Source organism: Macrobrachium nipponense, chromosome 33 (assembly GCF_015104395.2).
Source record: "Macrobrachium nipponense isolate FS-2020 chromosome 33, ASM1510439v2, whole genome shotgun sequence".
NCBI classification, from domain to species: Eukaryota; Metazoa; Arthropoda; class Malacostraca; order Decapoda; family Palaemonidae; genus Macrobrachium; species Macrobrachium nipponense.
This window is the reverse complement of record NC_087219.1, coordinates 4,376,689-4,401,994: the sequence shown is the minus strand read 5'-3', so window position 1 is coordinate 4,401,994 and position 25,306 is coordinate 4,376,689. Positions and strand designations below refer to the sequence as shown.

Here is a 25,306-nt window from a genome sequence, read left to right as displayed (position 1 = left end):
TTTGCTTACTGTAACTGAGAATGGTATACAAAATTTTGTCCCAGTTTTAATTTATTCCTAGTTTGGCCACTTACTGCTACACAAGGGGCTGCAAGGTAGTAAAACAACTCTGATATTCATGCCCTGGAAATTTAGCTAATGATGAATCCTGTCTTGACAGATAGTTTGGAAAAACAAGACAAGAAGCATTTAAAGGCCTGCAAAATGTTCTCCAGTATTCAATTTGGGAAAAAAAAAAGTTTAAATGGATTGTAAATAACCTGCTACGCCAGGTGACAAATTACAAAGTAGTTGGTTCAATGTTCCTTACCTTTCAAAAGAATATGTAGCTTATACGTTTAAATTGATGTTGTCCAGTGTATCTAGTAGTACTACTAATAACAGGAATGCCTGGTAACCTGAAACATAAAAAGGAACTATAAATTACAAAGAACTTGAGACTTGGAATACATCCTCGCCTAACCTCAATATACTACTTGGCTGGCTTCTAAAATGCTATTTACAACAACATTCAAAACTTACTGCATGATAATTTCTTATTTACCAAATTATGGCATATTTGCAATATGAATAAGCCTATTGTCCTAGGTCAAACCTAACCCAATCTGATTTAGGCTAAGCCTGTACAAGTCCATAAACCAACTCCTTACTTAACTGAGTAATAGTAGTGACAAGAGAAGAGGCAATTCGAAAAGCTATTAGATATGCTACTAGAATACAACATTCAACAAATAAATTCACCTGCCAACAAGAAAAAGGAAAATACTTTAAGACCTAGTTATTGTGAACGAGATGAATTATGTTTAAAGAAATAATAGTTTATAATGCGAGTATTTCAGACCATTCAATGTCATAGAATTAACAGTCCATTCCAAAGCAAGTGAAAACAGAGATAAGCAAGAAATGAAAAAGTGGGAAGGATATGGAAAATACAACTTCTACAGTAAAAATATAAAATGGTCAGAAATAAATGAAGAATTAAAACAAAGATTGGGATAATATTTTCGTAAGTGATGACCATAAAGGTAAAGACGGAGATATTATATAAAATATTAGAAAAATAGTGGAATAGGGATAATATACCGAAGAAGAAAAGTAAACATCAGTCATGCATACCAAGGAGACAGAAGGATCTTGTTCCAGAAAATCAGAAAGTGGAAAAAAGGTTCTAGCAAAAAAAAAACAAAAAAAAAAAAAAAAAATGCATGGAAAGTTATAGAACTCAAAAGTAAGATAGAAAATGCAGAACAAAAGATTATAATAACAAAGAAAATGAAAAACGGGACTTGGAAAAAAAAACCCTATTAAATATCAAGCAAAATCCCAAGCTATTTATACTCATATGCGAAGAAGATGAATAAAAGAAGAATAGAAATAGGCCCTCTAAGAATTGAAGGGAGATTAACGAAATGAAAAAAAGGGGAAATTTGCAACATACTGGCAGAACGATATAAGAGAGAATTCAACCCTAGGAATAGATAATGAAGATAATGATATAGAAGTAAGGGATGAAAATAGTGAATATTTAGCTGACATAGATATTAATGAAGCTGATATTGTGCAGGCTATTAATGAAATTAAAAATGGAGCTGCTGCAGGGCCTGATGGAATTTCCTGCTATTTTGTTAAAGAAAGTAGTTCATTCTATCGCAAAGCCACTTGCAATATTATTAAGACAAAGTGTAGATACAGGCAAGATTTATGATGAGCACAAATTAGCATATATTACCCCTACTTTCAAAAGTGGATCAAGACTAGAGGCAAGTAATTATAGGCCTGTGAGTCTAACACACATATATGAAAGTGTATGAAAGGGTAATGAAGAAAAATATTATGAAACATTTAATAAAAAATAATTTGTTTAATAAAGGACAACATGGTTTCGTACCCGGAAAACAGTACACAAACCCAACTGTTAGTCCACCGTGAGAACATATTCAAAAATATGAAAAGCGGAAATGAAACAGATGTGGTTTATTTAGACTTTGCAAAAGCTTTTGATAAAGTAGACCATAATATATTAGCGAAGAAAATTAGAAAACACAATATCGTGGATAAAGTAGGAAGATGGTTAAAAGAATTTTACACAACAGAAAAACAGATAGTTATTGCAAACGACGAGAAATCGGATGAAGCCAAGGTAATATCTGGTGTGCCGCAAGGTACGGTGTTAGCTGCAATACTGTTTGTTATTATGATTGAAGACATAGACAATAATGTTAAGGATTCGGTAGTGAGTAGTTTCGCAGATGACACAAGAATAAGTAGAGAAATTACTTGTGATGAAGATAGGAACGCTCTACAAGAGACCTTAACAAAGTATATGATTGGGCAGAGGTTAAATAGGATGGTATTTAACTCTGATAAATTTGAATCAATAAATTATGGAGACAGAGAAAGAAAGCTATATGCATATAAGGACCTAATAATGAGACAATCACAAATAAGGAAGCAGTTAAAGACCTTGGTGTGATGATGAATAGGAACATGTTATGCAATGATCAAATAGCAACTCTGTTGGCAAAATGTAAAGCAAAAATGGGAATGTTGTTACGGCACTTCAAAACAAGAAAAGCTGAACACATGATTATGCTTTATAAAACATATGTTCGTAGTCCACTTGAATATTGCAATATGATATGGTACCCACACTATCAAAAGGATATTGCACAAATAGAGAGTGTACAAAGGTCCTTTACAGCTAGAATAGAAGAAGTTAAAGACCTTGACTACTGGGAAAGACTACAATTCTTAAAATTATATAGTCTAGAAAGGAGAAGAGAACGCTACATGATAATTCAGGCATGGAAACAGATAGAAGGAATAGCAGAAAATATCATGGAACTAAAAATATCAGAAAGAGCAAGCAGAGGTAGATTAATAGTGCCCAAAACTATACCAGGAAAAACTAAGGAAAGCACACAGGACATTAATCCACTACGCACCAGCATCGATAATGCAGCGCTCTATTCAATGCGTTGCCAGCTCATCTGAGGAATATATCAGGAGTGAGCGTAGATGTGTTTAAGAATAAGCTCGACAAATATCTAAACTGCATCCCAGACCATCCAAGATTGGAAGATGCAAAAATATACCGGAAGATGTACTAGCAACTCTCTGGTAGACATTAGAGGTGCCTCACACTGAGGGACCTGGGGCAACCCGAACAAGATGTAAGGTCTGTAAGTCTGCCCTTTGGCCCACAGCCTCCTATTTTGGACTTGGCAGTCTTAGATAGAAAGATAGAATAAAGAATTAAGGCCATGACCAAGCACTGGGACCTATGAGGTCATTCAGCGCTAAAAGGTAAATTGACAGTAAAAAGGTTTGAAAGTCGTAACAGGAGGAAAACCTCGCAGCTGCACCAAAAATCAATTTTTAGGAGAGGGTGGAAAGTAAAATGGAAGAAAGGACATGAACGGAGGTACAGTAAGAGGAATGAAAGGGATTGCAGCTAGGGGGCAAAGGGACATTGCAAATGGCCTTTTTGTCTACAGTGCACCATGAGGTAATTGACAGCACTAACTTCCTATAGGATTGTCAGTCTTGTAAAACAATAGCCAAAAATACTGTACGTATAATAGTAGCATACAGGCAGCTAGTAATATGCTTATTTCCGAGCCTGATAAAAAAATTCTTTTGTCTATAGTATGGAAAGATATATTTTCCTAACATCACAATTTTTAAAAAGTAAATTGTATTTTTCCTAACTATACAAACCTGAGGTCCTTTACATCAGGAATTACTTTACAAACCTGAGGTGTTTTACATCAGGCATTACTTTCAGCAAAGGGTGGATCACTGAACTTTCAAACAAGGTGGTCAGACAGTTAATTACTGTCCGATAGTCAGGAGTACTGCCCCAAACAGACAGACATTACAAATTGCTTTAGGGCCAGGAAACAGAATGAGGGGTGGCATGATGTGGGCCTATATATATATACGTGTAAAGGACCAAAGGTTTGCATAGTTAGGAAAAATACAATTTATTTTAATAAATTGTGATTTGTTCCTACACATTATACAAACCCTTGGTCTTTTACATTAGGAAGACTCACTGATTGGTGGGAGGAATCTATGTGAGCTTCTATGAACTGACTGGTGTTTGTCTTAACTGAGTTTCCCTCCTGGTCGAAAGAGCAAGATAGGGAACCAAGCCTCTGACCAATTGATTGGAGGATAGGAGGAACTGCTTGATCAACGGTCAGACTTCTGAACCTTTTCACTGAGGGAGGAGTACAAAGCCTCATATGAAAAAGCAACAAAAACCTTTAATGTCAGAACACTAAGGCAAATACAATTACGTAGGTTTGTCTTATTTCAAGGCTTCCTTTCCCCCCCTTGCTAGGGAAAGGGGAGGATATATGCTTCTATAATCTTCTTAAAGAATATAGAAAGGATGCTCTGTGAATAGTCTTACCTGCATTCCCTGCCAATTCCAGCACGTAACGGACGCAACTCTCTACCAAAAGAAAGTGTAGAATGAAAGAAAGCTAGTCACTCTCACATTCAAATCCAACCCACATTAGACCATACAACAAAAGTGAGATGTGACCTTGTCCTATCAAAGGAGTTGGGTAAGCTACATAATTTGTTGAGCAGCCACCAAGGGTCCCAAAGAAATTGTCTAAAGTCTTGTGGGCTATATTCCAAAGGTAAAACGAGGTAAGAGAGGTCTGATTAGACCACACCCCCGCTTTCAATACCTAAGGAACCAACAGGTTCGTGCGGAATGCGAGAGAAGGACCAATACCTCTGACTTTTTGAGCTCTCAGACAAAAGGTACCAGTGTTGGTCCTGCCTTCAGTGGCGGTATGCTTTCCTAATTGCTTTACAAAGCCAGAAAGAAATGGTGTTTTTAGACAATTCTTTCTTGGTCACCCAGGTGCTGACAAAGAGGCATCGGCACTTGGGCCACAGATGTTGAGTCCTCTTCAGATTACACCATAGCACTCTAACAAGACAAAGTAGCATGTTGTCTGGATTGTTACTCAAACCTATTGGCAGGGTTCTGAGTCTTCACTAAGAAGTCCAGGACATAATTGAACGTAACCAATCTCCATACCATGGGTGTTTAACACTGAAGAAAAGACCATGAAGTTCTCCATCTCTTCGCCGATGCCAGGGCAAGCAGAAAGACAGTCTTGAGTGTCAGATCCCTGTCTGATGACTCATAAAGGTTTGTATGGCGGACGAGTCAGGCTCCTTAATACGAGTCATATTCCACTCAGGAGGTTGAGATCCCTGGAGTAGGCAAGACCTCTCAAAGCTCCTCATTAGCAGAGACATTTCTAAAGACGAAGAAATATCTACACCTCTTAGTTTCAGGACTAGGCCTAGGGCAGACCTATAGCCTATAACTGCAGACAGGGGAGATTCTATTGGCGAAGAAAGACTAGGAAGTTCACAACCTGCTGAAGAGCAGCTCTGACCGGAGAGAGACCCTGTCTACTACACCACCCACACAAGACAGCCCACTTTCCCTAGTATACTGCTGCAGAGGACTGTCTGAGGTATCCTGCCATCTCTGTTGCTGCTCAGCAAAAAAAGCCTCTTGCTCACAAGAGATGGTGGATAACATCCAGCTATGATGACACAGGGACTGCAGTGCCTTGTGTTTGTTTTTTGTTTTTTTGTTTATATGGTGTTTTTACATTGCATGGAACCAGTGGTTATTCAGCAACAGTACCAACGGCTTTACGTAGGGTGACCAGACGTCCCCGGAAACGTCCCCGTTTTCAGTGACCTGTCCCCAGTTACTGCTGTCCCCAGTTTTCACTGTGACTGAAAGATCCGAAATTGGAACACAGGAGAAAAAAAAAAAATGTCAACCAAACTATACATAGCTGCACAGCGTACTACTCTCACTGTACAGTGTACAGGTATACTGTAACTAGGGAAATGATAAACAGCTTTCCATGGCATAATTTGCGAGATGACCTTCCAAGAACATAAAACCAAATTTCCCGCTAAAACCATCGTCAATATCATCATGCACGTCCCTGACTCCCTCCCCTCTTGCCTTAGTTCCTGCCAGCAGCCAGTCAGCAAGCACCACTCTCTACTGCCATCCAGCAGTGCTGAAGAGATGCTCTGACCGGAGAGAGACCCCGTCTACTACACCACCCACAGAAGACAACCCACTTTCCCTGGTATACTGTTGCAGAGGACTGTCTGAGGTATCCTGCAATCTCTGGCACTGCTCGGCGAGAAAAGCCTCTTGCTCACAATAGATGGTGGATAACCTCCAGCTATGAAGACACAGGGACTGCACTGCCTTGTGTTTGCTTTTTTGTTTTGTTTAAATGGTGTTTTTACATTGCATGGAACCAGTGGTTATTCAGCAACAGTACCAACGGCTTTATGTAGGGTGACCAGACGTCCCCAGAAACGTCCCCGTATTCAGTGACCTGTCCCCGGAAATGTCCCAGGTTTTCACTGTGACTAAAAGATCCGAAATTCGAATACAGGAATAAAAAATGTTGACCAAATTATACATAGCTGCACACCGTACTACTCTCACTGCACAGTGTACAGTGTATATACCTAAGGAAATGATAAACAGCTTTCCAAGGCATAATTTACGAGGTGACCTTCAAGAACATGAAACCAAATTTCCCGCTAAACCATCGTCAATATCGTCATGCACATCCCTGACTCCCTCCCCGCTTGCCTTAATTCCCGCCAGCAGCCAGCCAGCAAGCACCACTCTCTGCTGCCATCCAGCAGTGCTTTGCCCATAGATATAATTTGAATTCTGTTCAATCACTGGTAAGTAGTCATTAAATTATAGCCTACCTTGATTTAATAGATTTAATTTTTATTCAATTCCTTTGCAATTCTGGATAGGGTGAGAGAAAATTTTGAATGCTGCTTTATAAATGTTAAGGGCTGCAGTGTCCCCATTTTAGTTTTTCAGTGACAAAAACACGTCATGTTTTGGAGGTTTTTATGCCTCTGAACCGAGAATGTCCCCGGATTTTGTCTCAGAAATCTGGTCACCTTACCTTTATGTGACTTCTGAACCATGTCGAGAGTTAACTGCTATCACCAGAAATACACATCTCTCTCACCTCAATGGAATGCCTGAGAATCGAACTTGTGGCCACCGAGGTGGCAGGCCAAGACCATACCGATCACACCACTGAGGTGCTCACTGCCTTGTGGTACCCCTCTATGTGGGGCTGACATAGGTTGTGCCAGGGAGAGATCTCTCTTAGTGCCTCAGAGAGAAGAGCTAGCAGATTGGGATACCAAACAGCCTGTGACCATTTGGGGGCTGCCAGAATCATCCAAAGATCAGGGGTAATCGGTGCCCTGCTGATCACCTTGCGAATCAGACAGAATAAGGGGAAAGATGTAAACATCGAGGTTGTCCCATGGATGTTGGAACATGTCCTCTGCACCAGCCCATAGGTTTGGCACTAGGGAACAGAAGATCTGCAACTTCCTGTTTTGCTGAATGGCAAACAAGTTTACAACAGGACACCCCCATAAGTCAAACATCCTTTCTGCCATGTCTGTGAAGGAGCCACTATGTTCCTATCACTTGATTCTGGTAGCTGAGCTTGTCTGCCAATACATTCCTCTTGCCTGGAATGTATCTGGCTGACAGCTCTACCGAGTGAGCTGCCACCCACTCATGCACGTGAGCTGCCACCCACTCATGCACCTGCACTGCCAACTGGTGAAGCGAAAGGGATACGAGACCAACCCGCAAATGCCACTACTGTGGTGTTGTCACTCATTAACACCATAGTGTCCCATCACTCAATCCTGGAATTCTTGAAGGGCTATTGATGTGAAGGTGCTTGTCTTGATGGTTCCACACTCCTACAGTCAGCAACTCCTCCATGTGCACCCAAGCCCTCGGTCGATGCATCTGAGAACAGAAGCATGTCTGGAGGGGGAGTATGCAACTACTCCTATGGGGTTTAAATATAAATGTACTGCGAACTCACCTTGACAATCTCTAGCTAAAACACATCATAGGGCGAATATAAACAAACACTGCACAAACACCACAGCAAGACACACAAACTAACCTTATCTGCAAATTCAGCCTTTACCACCTAGACCTAACTACACCTCCACACTCAACTCTGGTTCTTGATAACAATGAAGAATCAGCTTGGCAGCACTACCCATCTGGAACCTGCACCAGCGAGGTCTCAAGCCCAACAACCAATCCACTTTATTCTTTCTGCCATCAAGACTAGAGTTGCCAACCTCTTGGCTCCTAGTGTTCCCAGTTTTGCTTTACTGTACACTTAACATTTACATGTTTTATAAATATAAACTAAAACTTCATGCAATACTAATTAATACTTAAACCTGGAATTATACCCTAATAACTTTAATATTATGTTATTTGCACCACAACCCCCCCCCCCCCCCCCCCCCTTGATCTCAAGATCACTCCTCTTCAATGTCCCCAGACACATATCTCGTCCAAACAGGAAGGCATCTGTCCCTTGTATACTGTCGTTGCTCAACCACTTCTTCCACTTCCAGGTCCCTTTACTTTCCTTCGCCATCTGTTTCACTCTCACTCTCCTCACTATCCACTGCTGTCCAAATACCCAGAATATGCCTTGGCATCCCGTCAACAAAAACATTATTCTGTGAATTAACATTTGTCGCTCTTCCCTTTCCCACGGTGATGTACAATTTGCATTATTTGGCTTAACCCAGACCTCATCTCCCTCCTTCAATTCTGTAGCCATCTCCTTGTTTACTGATAGTACTACACTCAGGTGGTGCCACTCATACTTAAACCCTGCTTTCTGAGGCACTGATTCTCCATCCTGCCCAGACCTGGGAGAGAACTGGTACCAAAATGATATTGTTATGATACAATAAAGTTTCATACATACTTACCTGGCAGATATATACTTAGCTAAGACTCCGTCATCCCCGACAGAAATTCAAATTTCGCGCCACTCGCTTCAGGTAGGTCAGGTGATCTACCGGCCTGCCCTGGTGGCTCAGACTAGGAACCATTCCCGTTTTTCTATCATTTTATCTCTTCCACCTGTCTCCTGCGGGGAGGCTGGGTGGGCCATTAATCGTATATATCTGCCAGGTAAGTATGTATGAAACTTTATTGTATCATAACAATATCATTTTCATACAATCAACTTACCTGTCAGATATATACTTAGCTGATTGGCACCCTTTGGTGGAGGGTAAGAGACAGCTAATATGGAATAGACAGGTAAACAACATATGTTGTAGGTATAAAAGAAAAACCTTGGTTCCTACCTGATAGGTGGTAGACTTCGTGGCTGTTGCCCGGTAGTCTGCATCACCTCAAGACTTTAGCGAGATATGTGATCTATGGCTAAGAGTTCTTGCGGGTCTGCCGATGGGGTATGAACCGCTTACTCGGCAGAGCCTGAAAGGACTTTGAATCAATGGGTACTGGACCACTTCTATGACAATACACCTTATGAAGGAGCACACAACCAATCCCGACCACCTGATCCTAACCACCATGTTAGTATAAAGAATTGTTCTGAGTTATCCCCAAACTCATTACAACAACCATAACTCGAAAACACAATACGCATACATACATAAAATTCAAAAAAAAATGTTACCATACTCCTCCAAAAAGATATCACAAGAGTTCCTTACTGAACAACAGTGACTGGCCGCCTGTGCAGCATCGAGCCCTCTTTGTCAGCAGAAATCTTAGAACATATCTAAGTAGAAGGTATGTACAAAGTTAAGGATTGGTGTTTGCTCCCATACCCAGTATCGTATCCGCCGATACGAATGGACCCAGAGAAAAACATTTCTCGTAGGTCACGCGAACGTCTTTCAGATAGTGAGATGCAAATACCGAGTTGCACCTCCAATATGTCGTATCAAGGATTTTCTTTAGTGACATATTCTTCTGAAAAGCGAGAGACGTCGCCACTGCTCTCACTTCATGAGCCTTCACTCTTAAGAGTGGAAAAGAGTCGTCAGGACAGAACTTGTGAGCATCTGTAATGACGCTCCTTACGAAGAAAGCTAACGCATTCTTTGACATGATTCTTGTGGGCGGGTCTTTAATCAAACACCAAAGACCTTGTCTAGAGCCTCCCATTTGTTTGCTTCCTGTGCAAGTAGAACTTCAGGGCTCTTACAGGGCAAAGAGACCTTTCTGCTTCTCTACCAACGAGACTTGATAAGCCTTTAATCTCGAATCTCTTGGGCCAGGGATTCGAGGGGTTTTCGTTTTTGGCTAGAAAAAGTGTTCTAAATGAGCAGAAGGCCGAGTCTCTGTTGAATCCGACTTCATCTTCTAGGGCATGAAGTTCACAAATTCTTTTGGCTGTCGCCAGAGATAAGAGAAACAAGCATTTCCTTGTTAAATCCCTAAACAAAGCTAAATGAGGAGGCTCGAATCTTTCAGACGAAAGGAACTTGAGAACCACATCAAGGTTCCAGCTGGGAGGAGCTGGTTCTCTAGACTTTGTGGTTTCAAACGATCTAATAAGATCGTGTAGATCTTTATTGTCAGCAAGTTCTAGGCCTCTATTTCTGAAGACTGCCGAAAGCATGCTTCTGTATCCTTTTATAGTAGATACAGACAAGTGAGAGTCCTCTCTCAGGAACAAAAGGAAATCAGCGATTTCGGTTACAGAGGTACTGGAGGAGGACAACTTCTTAGACTTATACCACCTTCTAAAAACCTCCCACTTAGACTGATAGACTCGTCTAGTGGAAGCTCTGCGGGCTCTAGCGATAGCGCTTGCAGCCTTGTGAGAAAACCCTCTCGCTCTGACAAGTCTTTCGATAGTCGAAAGGCAGTCAGAGCGAGAGCGGGGAGGTTTTGATGATACCTCTCGAAGTGTGGCTGTCTGAGAAGATCCATCCTTCTTGGAAGGGATCTGGGGAAGTCTACCGTCCACTCCAGCCCCTCTGCGAACCAATCCTGTGCTGGCCAAAAGGGCTATCAGGGTCATTCTTGTTCCGTTGGACGTTACAAACTTTTTCAATACTTGCCCCAGGATTTTGAAAGAGGGAAAAGCGTACACGTCTACATGAGACCAATCTAGCAGGAAGGCGTCGACCACGAGAGCTCTTGGGTCTTCCACCACTGAGCAAAAGACTTCCAGCCCTTTTGGAAAGGAATTGTGGGCGAACAGGTCTACATGAGGAGTGCCCCAAGAGACCAAAGACCTGACACACTTCTGAGTGAAGGGTCCACTCCGTGTGAAGGACCTGGCTTCTTCCTGCTCACAGCCTGTCTGCCCTGACGTTCCTTGTTCCCTTGAACAAATCTCGTTAGGAGGGAGATGTTCCTGTGGGAGGTCCAAAGTAGCAGATCTCTTGCTATTTCGTATAGGAACAAGGAGTGTGTTCCTCCTTGTTTCCGAATGTAGGAAAGAGCGGTAGTGTTGTCCACGTTCACTTGGACCACACTGTTTGTCACAAATGGTTCGAAGAACTTTAGAGCCAAGTGTACTGCTAGAAGTTCTTTGCAATTTATGTGCCAGGACACCTGTGCTGCCTTCCAGGTGCCTGACACTTCTCTCGGTCCTAGTGTTGCTCCCCAACCCCTTTCCGATGCGTCTGAATATAACACTCGGGTTGGGTTCAGAACTTTCAGAGAAATTCCCTTGTTCTCTTTTAGAGGGGACAACCACCATTCCAGGTGTGGTTTCATTTCATTGGAAGGAGAAACTGTCGGAGAGAAGTCCCGTCTTCCATTCCATGATCTCCTTAGGAAGAACTGAAGAGGACGAAGATGAAGTCTTCCTAGAGGAAAGAACTGTTCGAGCGAGGAAAGGGTCCCTAGAAGGCTTAACCATTCCCTCGCCGAAGTTCGTTCTTTCCCTAAGAAGAGAGAGACTTTCTCCAAGCCTCTCACGATTCTCTCTTGCGAAGGAAATACTCGAAAACCCCGAGAATCCATCTGAATCCCCAGATAGACTAAGTTCTGTCTGGGGATCAGCTGTGACTTCTCGAGGTTCACGAGTAGTCCCCAACGACTTTATCAGGTTTAGGGTCAAGTAAGGTCCTCCAAAACACTGTCTCTCTGTTCTGGCCCTGATGAGCCAATCGTCCAGATACAGAGATGTTGACGCCTTTGAGGTGAAGAAACCTCACCACATTCTTCATCAGGTTGTGAAGACCTGAGGAGCTGTGGACAGGCCGAAACAAAGGCCCGGCCCTGAACTGAAAGATCCTTCCCCCCGTCATGAAACGGAGGTACTTCTTCGAAGAAGGGTGAATCGGGACATGAAAATAAGCATCCTGTAGATCCAGAGGCACCATCCAATCTCCTTGCCGTAAAGCCGCAAGGACTGAGGCCGAAGTCTCCATAGAGAACTTCTTTAGAACAAACTTGTTTAGAGCGCTGACGTCTAGTACCGGTCTCCAGCCCCCCGAGGCTTTTGCGACCAGAAAAAGACAATTGTAAAACCCCGGAGAGTTTTGATCCAGTACTAATTCTATAGCTCTTTTGTCCCACATTTGATCCACCATCAGACGAAGAGTATCCCTCAGTACAGGGTCCCTGTATCTGGCTGACAGTTCCCGCGGAATAGTCGTTAGGGGAGGACTGTCCTGGAAGGGGATAAGATATCCCTTCCTGATTATTGACATCGACGAGGCGTCCGAGTTTATGAGTGTCCAGGCGTCTGCAAATTCGAGTAGCCTGGCACCTACTGGTGTTTGGAGGCTGGCTGTCTCATTTCCCTTTCTTAAAGGAACGGAAAGCAGGTCTACCTCTCCTCTCAGGGCCTCTCCTTTTTGAGGGAGCTCTGGAGGGAGGGCCTCCTCGAAAGGGCGGAACAGTAGAAGAAGGTCCTTTCTTCTCAGCCGCAACAGGGGGTTTCTTCTTCCTTGCAATCTGAAGGAGAAGATCTTGTGTCGCCTTCTCAGTCAGTGAGCGAGAAATGTCCTTCACTAACTGAGAAGGAAACAAAAAGTCTGACATGGGAGCGAAAACCAGGGCTGCTCTCTGTGAGTGTGAAACAGCCTTGGTTAGAAAAGCACTAAATATAAATCCTCTTCTTGAGGAGTACCGTTCCAAAGAGGAGGAGACTTCTCCCGATCCTCTTGTACTGGCCTTGTCAAAGTACATGACAGTATATGTACTAAGAATGACTTCGGGGTCTAGACCTTCCGAGTCATGGGCTTTCTTTGACATCACCCCAAGGGACCAGTCTAGGAAATTAAAGACTTCCAAAATATGGAAGAGTCCCTTGAGGAGATGATCAGTCTCAGAAATAGACCAAGTCACACGAGCTCCATTCAATGCGTGTCTACGCGAGGAATCAACTAAGGTTGAAAAATCAGCTTCAGCCGAGGCTGGGAGAGAAAAGTCCCATGTTCTCCCCAGTTCGGTACCACACACCTCTTTTTCCAGAAAGTATGGCTGGAGGCATACAGAAGGTGGTTCTGACCAGTTCCTTCTTTGTCAACATCCATTTGTCAAGAGACTGTAGAGCTCTCTTCATAGAGATAGTCGGTTTCATCTTCAGAACCGACGAAGACTTTGGCACAATTGCACTCGAAAATAGCGATCGAGGAGAAGGAGGAGCAGCAGGAGTCAAAGAATCTCCATACTCTTGCAAAAGAAGGGCTGTCAAAATTTTATAGTTAGAGAAACCTTCTCTACCATTAGCCTCGTCTTCCGAATCTTCGTCCAAACCGGGAGGAGAATCCGCTTTAAATACGAGAGGATCTTCACAAACTTCTCTCTCTGCGGGAGACAAACTCCTACTAGGAGAAGGACTCATCGAGTGAACAGAGTCTCTCTCAAGTCTACTTGGTGCCTCGCGCCTGCTTGACTTCTCACGCCTGGCTAGCTCCTCGCACTTGGCTGGCGCTTCGCGCTTGGCTGGCTCCTCGTGCTTGGCTGGCGCCTCACGCTTGGCTGGCATCTCGCGCCTGGCTGACGCCTCGCGCCTGGCTGGCCGGCCTTGGCGCCTGGCTTGGCGCTTGCCTCCTGGCTGGCGCCTCGCGCCTTGGCTGGACTCCTCCGCGCGCCGGGCTGGCGGGGCCTTCGCCTGGTGGCGCCTCGCCCTGGCTGACGCCTCGCGCCTGGCTGACTTCTCGCGGTTCCTCGCCGGCCGGCGGATGGCGTCTCGCATTCCTCGCGCCTGGCTGGTGTCTCGCGCCTGTCAGGATCCATGTCTGGCGCATCGCGCTTGGCTGGCGCCTCGCGCCTGGAAGACGTCTCGCGCCTAGATAGATTTTCATATCTGGTAGGCTGTTCGTGCCTAGAAAGCTGTTCGGACCTGTAAGACTTTTCTAGTCTATCTGGTACCGTAAGCCTGGCGGACGCTTCGCGCCTGGAAGAGGAAACCTCACTTCTGGCCGGAGTCTCACGCCTGGCAGGAGAAAGGAGACGAGACTTTTTAATAGGAAGCCTAGCGTCCTTTTTGCGAGGAGGATCTCTCGAAAGAACTCCAACTAAAGAGGCTAACTGTTCTTGTACAGCTAATAATATCCTCTTTGAAGCCACACCAGCGTCCTCTTCAATGGGAGAAGCAGGAGACCTCGACGGTGTACGATCCTCAACTTCAGATTGTGGAGACGTCGAGACCATCTTTGCCTTCTTGATAGATGAGGGGGCTTCCTCCGAGAAGCGCTCCGGGCTCGAGTCAAAAGCGGGTTCCTTCCAGTGCCTTTTCAGTGGCCTAGATAGATCCGAGTCCTTCCACCCTCGTTTAGGTGAAGGAGAACCGGACGAAGAGAAACAATCTCGTAGGACGCTCCTTTTGAAGCGGTCCTGAGCTGTCTGTTGCGAAACCAGAGCCTGCTGAAGGACGCCTGACCGTTGGGGACCCCTTCCCCACGACCTCCGTAAGGCTTTCGACTTTCCTTCTCCTCTGGGTATGTGAGCTTGGAAGAGGTCTAGGCCTGGGAGCATCGCAGGGACGGTCAGACGCCCCCTCCACAACACTGGGAACACTCACTTCACTAAGCATATCGCTATCACTTCCCTTACCTTGCATGGCCGCCATTTTTGTCCTCATCTTATGAAGAGTAGCCTTCAGATCGGCGATTTCAGAAGCCGAATCTGAATGCAAAGCCTGTGAGGGTTCAGATACAGAGGGAGAATCAAAATAATTAATAACAGGAGAGTTAGACTCAGAAAAAGGCTCAATAGGCCTTGTACTTATTACCCTATGTGCAGCCCGTCTAATTCTATCCCTCTCTAACTTTCTTCAAGTAAGAAGTTAGAGTCTTCCATTCATTAGCATTCAACCTTTCACACTCATTACAGGTGTTAGCTAAAGAACATTCAAACCCCCTACACTTATGACATACAGTGTGAGGATCAACCGAAGCCTTCGGTATCCTCACCTTGCAGCCTACATTCACACACACTCTCACACTAACACTTGAATCAGACATTCTTAGCAGAAAACAAAAGCAAGGCAAATCCAGTCCCACGGTAGCGATGCAAAACAACGATCCAGGTACGTCACCAAAATATCCAATAAAGTTGATCAAAAGTCTGAAAGCGATTCCAGTCAGGAGGTAGTAACAACAATGTTGATACCACCGGCGACAGAGAAAATATGATAGAAAATGGGAATGGTTCCTAGTCCTGCCACCCAGGGCAGGCCGGTAGATCACCTGACCTACCTGTAGCGAGTGGCGTGAAATTTGAATTTCTGTCGGGGACGACGGAGTCTTAGCTAAGTATATATCTGACAGGTAAGTTGATTGTATGAAAATACTGCTTCTTCCAGCTGAATCTGTGCCCTCTCTTCCACTGATTTAATAGTTCAATGGTGCCTCTCTACTATGCCATTTCCAGTCGCTTGATATGCTGCTCTAAAGAAGCGGCTCATGTTCCACCTATCAAACATATCCTTCATAACAAGCGAGCAGAAAGATGTGCCGTTATCCATTAGCACCTGACTGACTGGCCCCCTTTCTAAGAAAATTTCATTTAGCACTCTTGCTATCTCACCTGCATTTTCAGCTGTCAATTCCCTCCAGATGGCAAACCGACCAGGGCCACAATCCACTACCGATTAGTCCGTTCCTCCTCTACAATGTGTCACATCAATAGCCAATCTCTCCCAATCTGACTGCACCCTTAACTCCCTAGGATCATGTCTTACCAGTGGGGGTCAATTGACTGACACCAGTCGCAACTCTGCACCACCCTCTGAACCTCGCCTCTCGTAACAGAGGGATCTACTTTTCTTGCTACAAACAGACTCCTATCAACACCCATGTAATGTAACTGATGAAGCTCTTTCACGCTAGCATTCCCCATACAACATGCCTTCAATCTCCTCTTCTATTTTCCTTCTTTCAGGGGCTTTAGTCCATGCTATCTTAACTCTTCAAAATGAAGTTTTTATTGTAAAACTAATATTGTAATACCTACCTGAACACCTGAATAAGCCCTGGTCACTTACCAGCCCGAACCATCATTTATTAAAAATTTACCAAATCTTTGGTTAAAATAAACGATTTGTGTTGCCAATCTCCTGGCAAACACCCTCGTTACCTAGTTACCAGCCCACCGCTCGTAGCCCTGCCTCACGGGCCGGTCACACCTGCCCTCTCACGTCAATCATAACTCAATAACTCTGTATGAGAGGGGAGGAGGGTGGGAATCATTCAGGTGTTCAGGTAGGTATTACAATATTAGTTTTACAATAAAAACTTCATATTGCAATACACCCCCTGAACACCTGAATAAGCGCCCGGATTTAACAACATTAATTTTGGAGGTGGTGGGGAATCAATTCTACCCGGCCCTCCACCCCTGTAACAGTTGGTTCAGTCCAATATAATTGAGGTACGCTGGGTCAGTCCTCAAGTTCCATTTTGTCCGTTGTCCCAAACTAATCTCCCCTGTTTGGTGGCTTTCTAGGCCTCAGCCCATATGTGGAGGGAGGAAAAAACTCCCTGCAACCTCTACCCTAAGTGGTCTAAACCTCATTGAGTTGCGGGAGGGATGATCAAAACCTGTTTTCCTCTCAGCTGGCTATGTGCCTCACCTGAGTAGAGGAAAAACTGAAGACCTCCCATGTGGCTCTCGGCCACCTCGTCATGTTATGGAGTGGGAATCTGGAAGACCTCCCCCATGTGGCTCTCGGCCTCTCATGTATGGAGGGGGAAACTGAAAGGACCTCCCATGTGGCCTTAGGCCTCTCCATGTTACTGGATGGAGACCAACCATGTCCCAATCGGGTGCGTCCTGCGACGGTGTCCGTCGATCGTAGTGATGTCCACGAAATTCTTGTAGTGTTTGTAGCCTTGCCTGTTCTGTACTCTTGGCCTGGTTGGCACTTGGAAGAATAACACCCGCAGATAGACCCAGACGATGCTCTTTCCTATTCTGTCCCTAATACTTAGAAAATCCTCTCGTGATATATCATATCATGAATATACCTATACAGTTTATTAATATTTTCGCTCCCTACTCCTAACTACTAACTCAGACAGCAAGATTTGTTTGGGTTTAAACATAGAATTTTAGGGTCCAAAAGCACCGAGTATTGGGACCTATGAGGTCAGTCATCACTGAAGGGGAAATTGGCAGAGTTTGAAAAGGTGTGACCAGGAAGAAAAACCTCTGTTGCACAATGAGTCCCCAGTGTTTAGAAGAGACGTGGAAAAGTAGGATGAGAGAATATGAAAGTCAGAAAAAAGTTAAGGGTAGGGAGGAGAGAGAGAGGATAAGAGGAGAGAGAGAGAGAGATGAATACAACTCGTCTAGGATTAAAGAAAAGAGACATTATAAAAATCATGGGAAGAGAGAGAGAGAGAAGAAGAGAGAGAGAGAGAGGAGAAATTACAATCGTCCTAACATGGTCTCCACCTCCGTTAAATTAGCACCCTTCTTTCTAACAGCTCCGACCTCCATACAAATTGGCAACCCTCTTCTACTAAGTTAGAAAGGGTTATTATCTTAACGATAATATACTCGTTAATAACTCCGTACAGCTATGAACAACTGAACAAGAACTTGTTTGCTCAATTGCGATCGACGTCCTATAACAAACATAACTATTTGTATTGATCAGGCGTGGTGACAGTAATCGAATCCCGAGAGCAACATCCGTTATTTGTATTCCATTCCGCGTGCGACGGTGATTACTGTATTCATGTTTTATAAATGCAGCTGAAGCTAATAAGGCAAAATTACGTGCCATCAGCAACCTGGACCAGAAGTCCCACGAGCCTTTTGTATGAATTCAAACTGCAGCCGTGGTAAAAGAAACTAATAGCCATTGAAAGAGCTCATTAACTGGGGGGGTTGTTTTTTCACCCACAGACAAAGTGGATTAATAAAGCAGTAATAAAGTGTAAAGGTTCGTATAACCGTAATGAAACGACGATTGAAAAACCGTAAGCGGAATCCTAACTTTTAAACGCCATCTAACCCGAGACGAAATCAGTCAATTTTGGTCTTAAGAATTACATCGTAAGCTACGAACAATATGACATTCGTTCCATAAGTTTGAAGTATCCAGATATTCATTTAATATGCTAACTAAGGTACAAAAACATATGGCCGAGAACCAAGTGATATGGTTGAATCTGGAAGCCAAGGCAAAAAAAAAAAAAAAAAAAAAAAAGACTAGCCCGGCATCCGTTGTCTGTCTAAGCCTAACACCTTAACGATAGTGCCTGTTTGACTGACAAGCTAGTGATTAACTTTGTAACAATTTTTTGAAAAGTAATACAAAATAATATTTAACAGTTAATTTAAATTAACTTTATTAGGCCTAATATTAATTTTCAGTTTGTCATTGTTAATTTTGATGAATATGACTGGTATAATAATTTTGTAACTGTAATTGACATAAGCGGCAATGGTAATTACTGACTGCAGTAGTCCCTGTTTAACGAACGTATGAAGACGTCAGACATAACGAAATTCCTTATATCTGACATCGGATTATTATGTCCCCAAGATAGATACCTTATTGGCACTATGTTAATGTTCAACATAGTTGAACCCGCGTCTCCTTCAAGACGTTCGTACAAACCTTTGGGCATAAGTGTGGAGAGTGTTTGTTACGTTTAGTCATTTTAGACAATCAGGAGAGAATGAGATGGATACAGTTGACCGCAAACCCGTTAGTTCGTCATCTGCTGATTCCAGCGTGAATGAACTGCCGAGTTAGTTGGTTTATACTACGCTATAAATGATGATACATATAATACAGAATTATAATGCCCTTTTTTTTTTTTTTTTTAGTCCGGACAGAATCCTATCTTCATTCTGTTCGATTACATTCAGATTAAATTATCCTCAGATCGGATTCTCCGTTCGTTTTCAGATTACACCTGTACTGAATTATTCCGAAAGTCAGAATGGCCTTGAGCCTACAGCGTTAGCCAATATAAAAAAATAACTAACCGATCAGTTGGTACAGCGAATACGTTCAGGCGAGGCTAGGCTAATGGCTTACTGAATATGCATACGAATATATTCCATCGTGAACACTAAGGCTACCCGTACGTAGTTTAATTTTTATTCGATTTCTCTCCATACTGAATATCGTAAGTCAATATTGCATTGAACCGGAGAATTATGTTGATATTAACAATTTATCGGATATCTGTATAAGGTGAAGGAAAGTAATCGGAGAAAAAGCCGAAAGATGCTCTTAAGAGGACACTGTGCAGGCCTCTATAAATCTACGGACTTTTATAGAAAACCGAACCCGAAGAAGCCTGCACATTTCTTCTTCCTATATGTTTTGGTTGCAGCACCTATTATCCCTACTCGTCTATATCTGACCTAAGTTTTTAGCATCCTGAGAACTTACCGACATCGAGGGAAGGGGAATCTGCTGCCAACACTGCCTGCTCCGCGCCAGGGGGGAACGGCCGATCCAGCCCTCCCTGGGGGGCTTGGCGGAGTCCCCATAACCCCCAAGCACCGGTTAGTGGGCTTGGTTCTGGAACAGGCAGGGGGAGCTGGGAAAAGAAACGGATTAGTAGTTTTCAGTATCCCTATGCTCGATCTAATCCCTCAAATCCTTGACATAAAAATCGGTAACAGAGAATTCATCACTCGATGTCAGCCTACTCTCAAGTCATCTTTAACGAAAGGCACTGTCGCTAAGTTCTATCTTGATCTACGTTAAGTCTCTTCCCTGCCTACAATTACTTTCTTAATACGAGACCTTTCCTATGTTTTGAGATACCCTAACATCTGGTATCCAAAGACACTCCTGACATTCCAAACATCTGGTCCTTTAACATTATATTGAACAGGCCTACATTGTATTTTACGCATAAGGGAATGACCTATCGTTGTCATAGGTACGTCATCCTTTTCTTGCATTGTTGGCAAACGGACGATACGTTGTTGAACTTTCCGCATCGTCGTGTTTTCTTGTGATGTTCGTGGCCGAGAATTAGGTTAGTCGTTTCGTCTAGCTATTCTGTTGTTTTTCTTCCTTTGCAGGAATCAATGTCTGATGACCAAGGTATTTAAAGCAATCCAACCGTAAATCCAAAGGGATGCGTAATTCGTCACCAAAAGTCAATCAAAAATCAAATGGTGCGAAATGAAGGCCGGGCAAGGACCAAAAAGGAGTTCGCCTGTGGAGGTTAACATCTATTACTCCAACCCCGCGAACGGTAAGTGATTGACGTGAGAAGGGCAGGTGGTTGGAACCGGCCCGTGAGGCAGGGCTAAACGAGGCGGTGGGGGCTGGTAACTAGGTAACGAGGGTGTTTGCCAGGAGATTGGCAACAACTGATCGTTTATTTTTAACCACCAAAGATTTGTTAACTTTTTAATAAATTGAATGGTTGCATGGGCTGGTAAGTGACCAGGGCTTATTCATGGTGTTTCAGGGGGTGTATTGGCAATAAGATTAAGCTCTATTTTTCTCCAAAGGTACAAAAACCATCTTCACTTGCAATCCTAATTCTTCTATCAGTTCCTTCAAAATACTAAGGCGGCGTTTCACCAGGAGTTCTTGGACTGTTCCCGTCTGTCTGCAACTCTTAGTTTCAGAAGTCAAACGGAGGTTTTCCATCCCCCAACCGACCTAGCCACCAGAGTCAGACTTTACAGAGGGCAATTCCAGCGGCAGATTCCATTTTCAGCAACCAAATTTAATTCCTTTGAGCCCTACTGCCTCTAGCTCAGCATGCCAAACATTAATTAATTGTTTGGTATGGTCATCTTTCCCCCGCAGCCATGCTCCATCTTTCACTAAATCTCCAATTTCTGACATGACCCCTGTTGCAATGCTACTGGCATCACACCATATCACACCTCTCTCTGTCTTAGGTGCATACCACTTTCCCATAATTTGCTTCTCTTTTTACCCTTTCCACAATGTCATGAACCATCGCCAAAGTCTCTCTTCCTACCTCATTGTCCCAACTCTCGCCGCCTTCTGCTTGCTTGCCGTTTCACATAGCTGCATGAAGTCCGAAGCCAGCCTGCCAGAGTAGTGCCCCACCAGCTTTCCACACAATGAAAAAAGTTCCCTCCAACTCATCTTCTCTTCCACCTCTAAAACCTCATTACCTCGATGTAAGACCAGACAACCCGTATCATCTGTCTTCACTCCCAAACCTAGGACCATTCCTCCTTCAATTGGGACAGGTGGATTGGTAACCAAGCCAAACTTTGCTAGGTCCCGCACAACAGAAGGAGCTGTCACTAAGGATTCATTCAGAATAATGTCATCTATGTAGGAGTCCGTGGCTTCTCCTCTGGCCTTGTTCTTCTTTAACACTGTCTTGAGGATGACTGTCATAATCTGAGGTACTGAACATAGCCCAAATCCCAACCTAGTCAAGCAGTAAGTACATCCATAATATCTCACCAGTCAGTATTTCCACAATTTTTCAGCCACATGAATCTGAAACATGAATCTGAAGATATGAAGTTTTCATAATAAAATCACAATTTTTGAAAGTAAATTGTATTTTTCCTAACTATACAAACCTGAGGTCCTTTACATCGGTAATTACTTTCAGCACCAGCTGGAACTGCTTGTCCGATAGTTGGGAGTCCCGCCTGACCAGACGTAAACATTCCACTTTGTTTAGGCCCAAGAACAGAGTGAGGGGTGGCATGAGGTGGGTTTATATGTAAAGGACCTCAGGTTTGTGTAATTGGGAAAAATAAAATTTACTTTCAAAAATTGTGATTTGTTCTTACACATTATACAAACCACCGGTCCTTTACATCAGGAAGACTCACTTATTGGTGGGAGGAATCTGAGTCTTGTGAACAGACTGGTGTTCACCCAACCAAGGTTTCCTCCCTGGTCGTAAGAGCAAGGGGGGTATCCTTGCCTCTGTCCAAATAATCGGAGTGAGATCACTGCAAGACCAATGGGCAGACCTCTGGACCAATTCATGAGAGGGAGGCATGCGTACCTCTTATGAATAGCAAACAAGAACTATAGTCGTAAGAGGCCAAATATATAGCATTGGGTTTGTCTCTTACTCCTGTCCACTTCCCCCCTTGTTATTAGGGAAGGGACAAATACCTGCTTCTATCCCTAATGAAAGGGATAGAATGGAGCTCAGTCACGTAGCTTACCTGCATCATCGCCCTCTCCAGCATGTGATGACTGACACTCTCTGCCCCCAGGAAGAGAGATGAAGGAAGAAGGAAGAGAAGCCAGTCACACACTTATTCACTCTCAATTCATATGGTTACCACAAGGAAGAGATGCAACCTTATCCTGTTAGAGGAGCTGGGTAAGCTACACAACTTGAGCGGCCACCACGGGTCCCAAGGAAAAAGTGTCCAAGGACTTGTGGGTGATCTCCCAAAGGTAGGAGGAGGTACAGGAGGTCTGGTTGGACCACACCCCTGCCTTCAGCCCCTATGCAACCGACAAGTTCTTGTGGAACGCAAGGGTAGGACCAATACCTTTTAACTTCGTGGGCTCTCGGGCAAAAGGTAACGGTGTCGAAACCCCTTTCAGAATCGTACGCTTTCCTAATCACTTCACGAAGCCAGAAGGAAACAGTGTTCTTGGACACTTCTTTCTTGGTTACCCCGGTGCTAATGAAGAAGTGTTGACACTCAGGCCTGAGATGGCGAATTCTCTTCAGATTGTGCCATAGCACTCTAACAGGACAAAGTAGCATTTCTTCCGTGAAGGACTTGAACTTATCGTCAGGGACCGAGGGGTTCTGAGTCTTCACTACGAATTCCAGGACTAAATCGAGTATAACCAATCCCCATCCCCTCAAGTGTCTAACATTAAATGAGAGACCATAAAGCCGATGCCAGGGCCAGCAGAAAGACGGTCTTGAGGGTCAGATCCTTGTCTGACGACTCCCGGAGGGGCTCGTAGGGTCTACGAGTCAAACTCCTTAAGACGAGAGTCACGTCCCACTCAGGCTGAGTTCCCTGGGTGGGCAAGACCTCTCGAAGCTCCTCATAAGGAGGGATATTTCCATGGAAGAGGAAATATCCACCCCTCGCAGCTTAAGGACCAAATCCAAAGCAGCTCTATATCCTTTAACTGCAGAGACAGAGGAGTTTCCCTCGACGAAGAAAGACTAGGAAATCCGCTACCTGCTGAAGAGTGGCTCTGAGCGGAGCGAGACCCCGTCTATGACACCAACCACAGAAGACAGACCACTTTCCCTGGTATACTGCTGCAGAGGACTGTCTGAGGTATCCTCCCATCTCTGTTGCTGCTCACTGAGAAAAGCCTGTCGCTCAGAAGAGATGGTCGATAACTGCCAGCCGTGAAGACACAGGGAATGTACGGCCTGGTGGTACCGTTCCACATACGGTTGACACAGCAGGCTATGCCATGAGGGGAATCTCCCGTGGTGCCTCCAAGAGAAGAGCCAGCAGGTCTGGATACCAAACAGCCTGATGCCATTTTGGGTGTTACCAGAATCATCCGAAGGTTGCTGTCCAGTGCCCTGCTGATCACCTTGAGAATCAGACAGAACGGGGGAAAGGTGTACACTTCGGAGAAGAAGACCAGGAGTTTTCTGTTGTGCCAGGTGGCGAACAGATCCACCACTGGAAACCCCCACAGGTCGAACAGCCTTTCCGCTACGTCTGGGTCTAGAGGCCATTCTGTTCCAATCACCTGATTCTGGTGGCTGAGCTTGTCTGCCACTACATTCCTCTTGCTTGGAACGTACCTGGCTGACAGCTCTACCATGTGAGCCGCTCCCCACTCGTGCACATGCACCGTCAACTGATGCAACGGGAGGGAAACAGATAGCCATTTGTTGACGTACGCCACTACCGTGGTGTTGTCACTCATCAACACCACAGTGTGTGCCATCAACCGTTCCTGGAATTCTTGGAGCACGAGAAACGCTGCCTTGAGTTCCAGGATGTTGATGTGAAGGTGCTTGTCATGTTGATTCCACACACCTGAAACCGGCAACTCCTCCAGGTGTGCACCCCAACCCTCGGTCGATGCATCCAAGAACAGAAGCATCTCCGGAAGGGGAGTGTGCAACTGCACTCCTATTAAGAGGTTCCTGTCGTCCAGCCACCAGGCTAAATCCTCCCTTACTTCCTCCATAAGAGGAACCAGGAAGGACTGTGGATTCCAAGCCTGTGACCAACACTCCTTCAGTCTCCATTGCAGAGATCGCAGCTGAAGATGCCCAGGAGGGACTAGCTTCTCTAACAATGACAGGTGACCGATCATGACCTGCCAAAGCTGAGCTGGCAGTTCCTGTCATGACCGAAACCGACGAGCTGCCTCCCTGAACCTGCTGATCCACAAGTCTGTGAGGAAGACTCGTGATGCTACTGTATCGATCAGCATGCCCAGGTACTTTATCTCTGCTTGGGCTCGAGATCCAACTTCTTGAAATTTATCACGATCCCTAGATCGTGACAAAGTTGAGAAGGCGATCTCTGTCTTGCAGTAATTGCAAGCAAGAGCTTGCCAGGACTAGTCAATCGTCAAGATACCTCAAAAGGTGTATCCTGATCGAATGGGCCCAAGCCGACACCAGAGTGAACACTCACGTGAACACCTGAGGGGCTGTTGAGAGTCTGAAGCAAAGTGCTCTGAATTGGAAAACCGTCCCATCGAGGATAAAGCGAAGGTACTTCCTGGAGGACTGATGGATGAGTATTTGAAAATACGCATCCTTCAGATCCACCGAAAGCATGAAATTGTTCTCCCTGATACAATCAAGCATGGAGCGTGTTGTTTCTGTGGTGAACAAATCGGTTCAGAGGAGAGAGATCTATCACCGGTCTCCAGGCCCCCATAAACTTCTCCACCAGGAAAAGTTGGCTGTAGAACCCCAGTGACAGTTCTTGCACGATTTCTACAGTTCCCTTGCTCAGCATCGTCTGCACTTCTTCCCTGAGTGCTACGTCCCTGGCAGAACC

General features: G+C 44.5%; 1 long non-coding RNA gene across 2 annotated transcripts in view; it reads right to left on the bottom strand.

Annotated features, from left to right (window-relative positions):
• The window catches only part of LOC135202930 (uncharacterized), a 473,176-nt gene that overhangs the window by 55,092 nt on the left and 392,778 nt on the right, over positions 1 to 25,306 (bottom strand). The window contains exons 1-2 of one of the 2 annotated variants that reach the window (XR_010311826.1): positions 15,932 to 16,235; positions 311 to 398 (exon numbers count right to left, since the gene is read on the bottom strand). This is a non-coding gene — a long non-coding RNA (uncharacterized LOC135202930). Of the gene's footprint in view, positions 1 to 310; positions 399 to 15,931; positions 16,236 to 25,306 lie in introns of those variants that run through there. The other variant, XR_010311827.1, reaches the window with a different exon arrangement.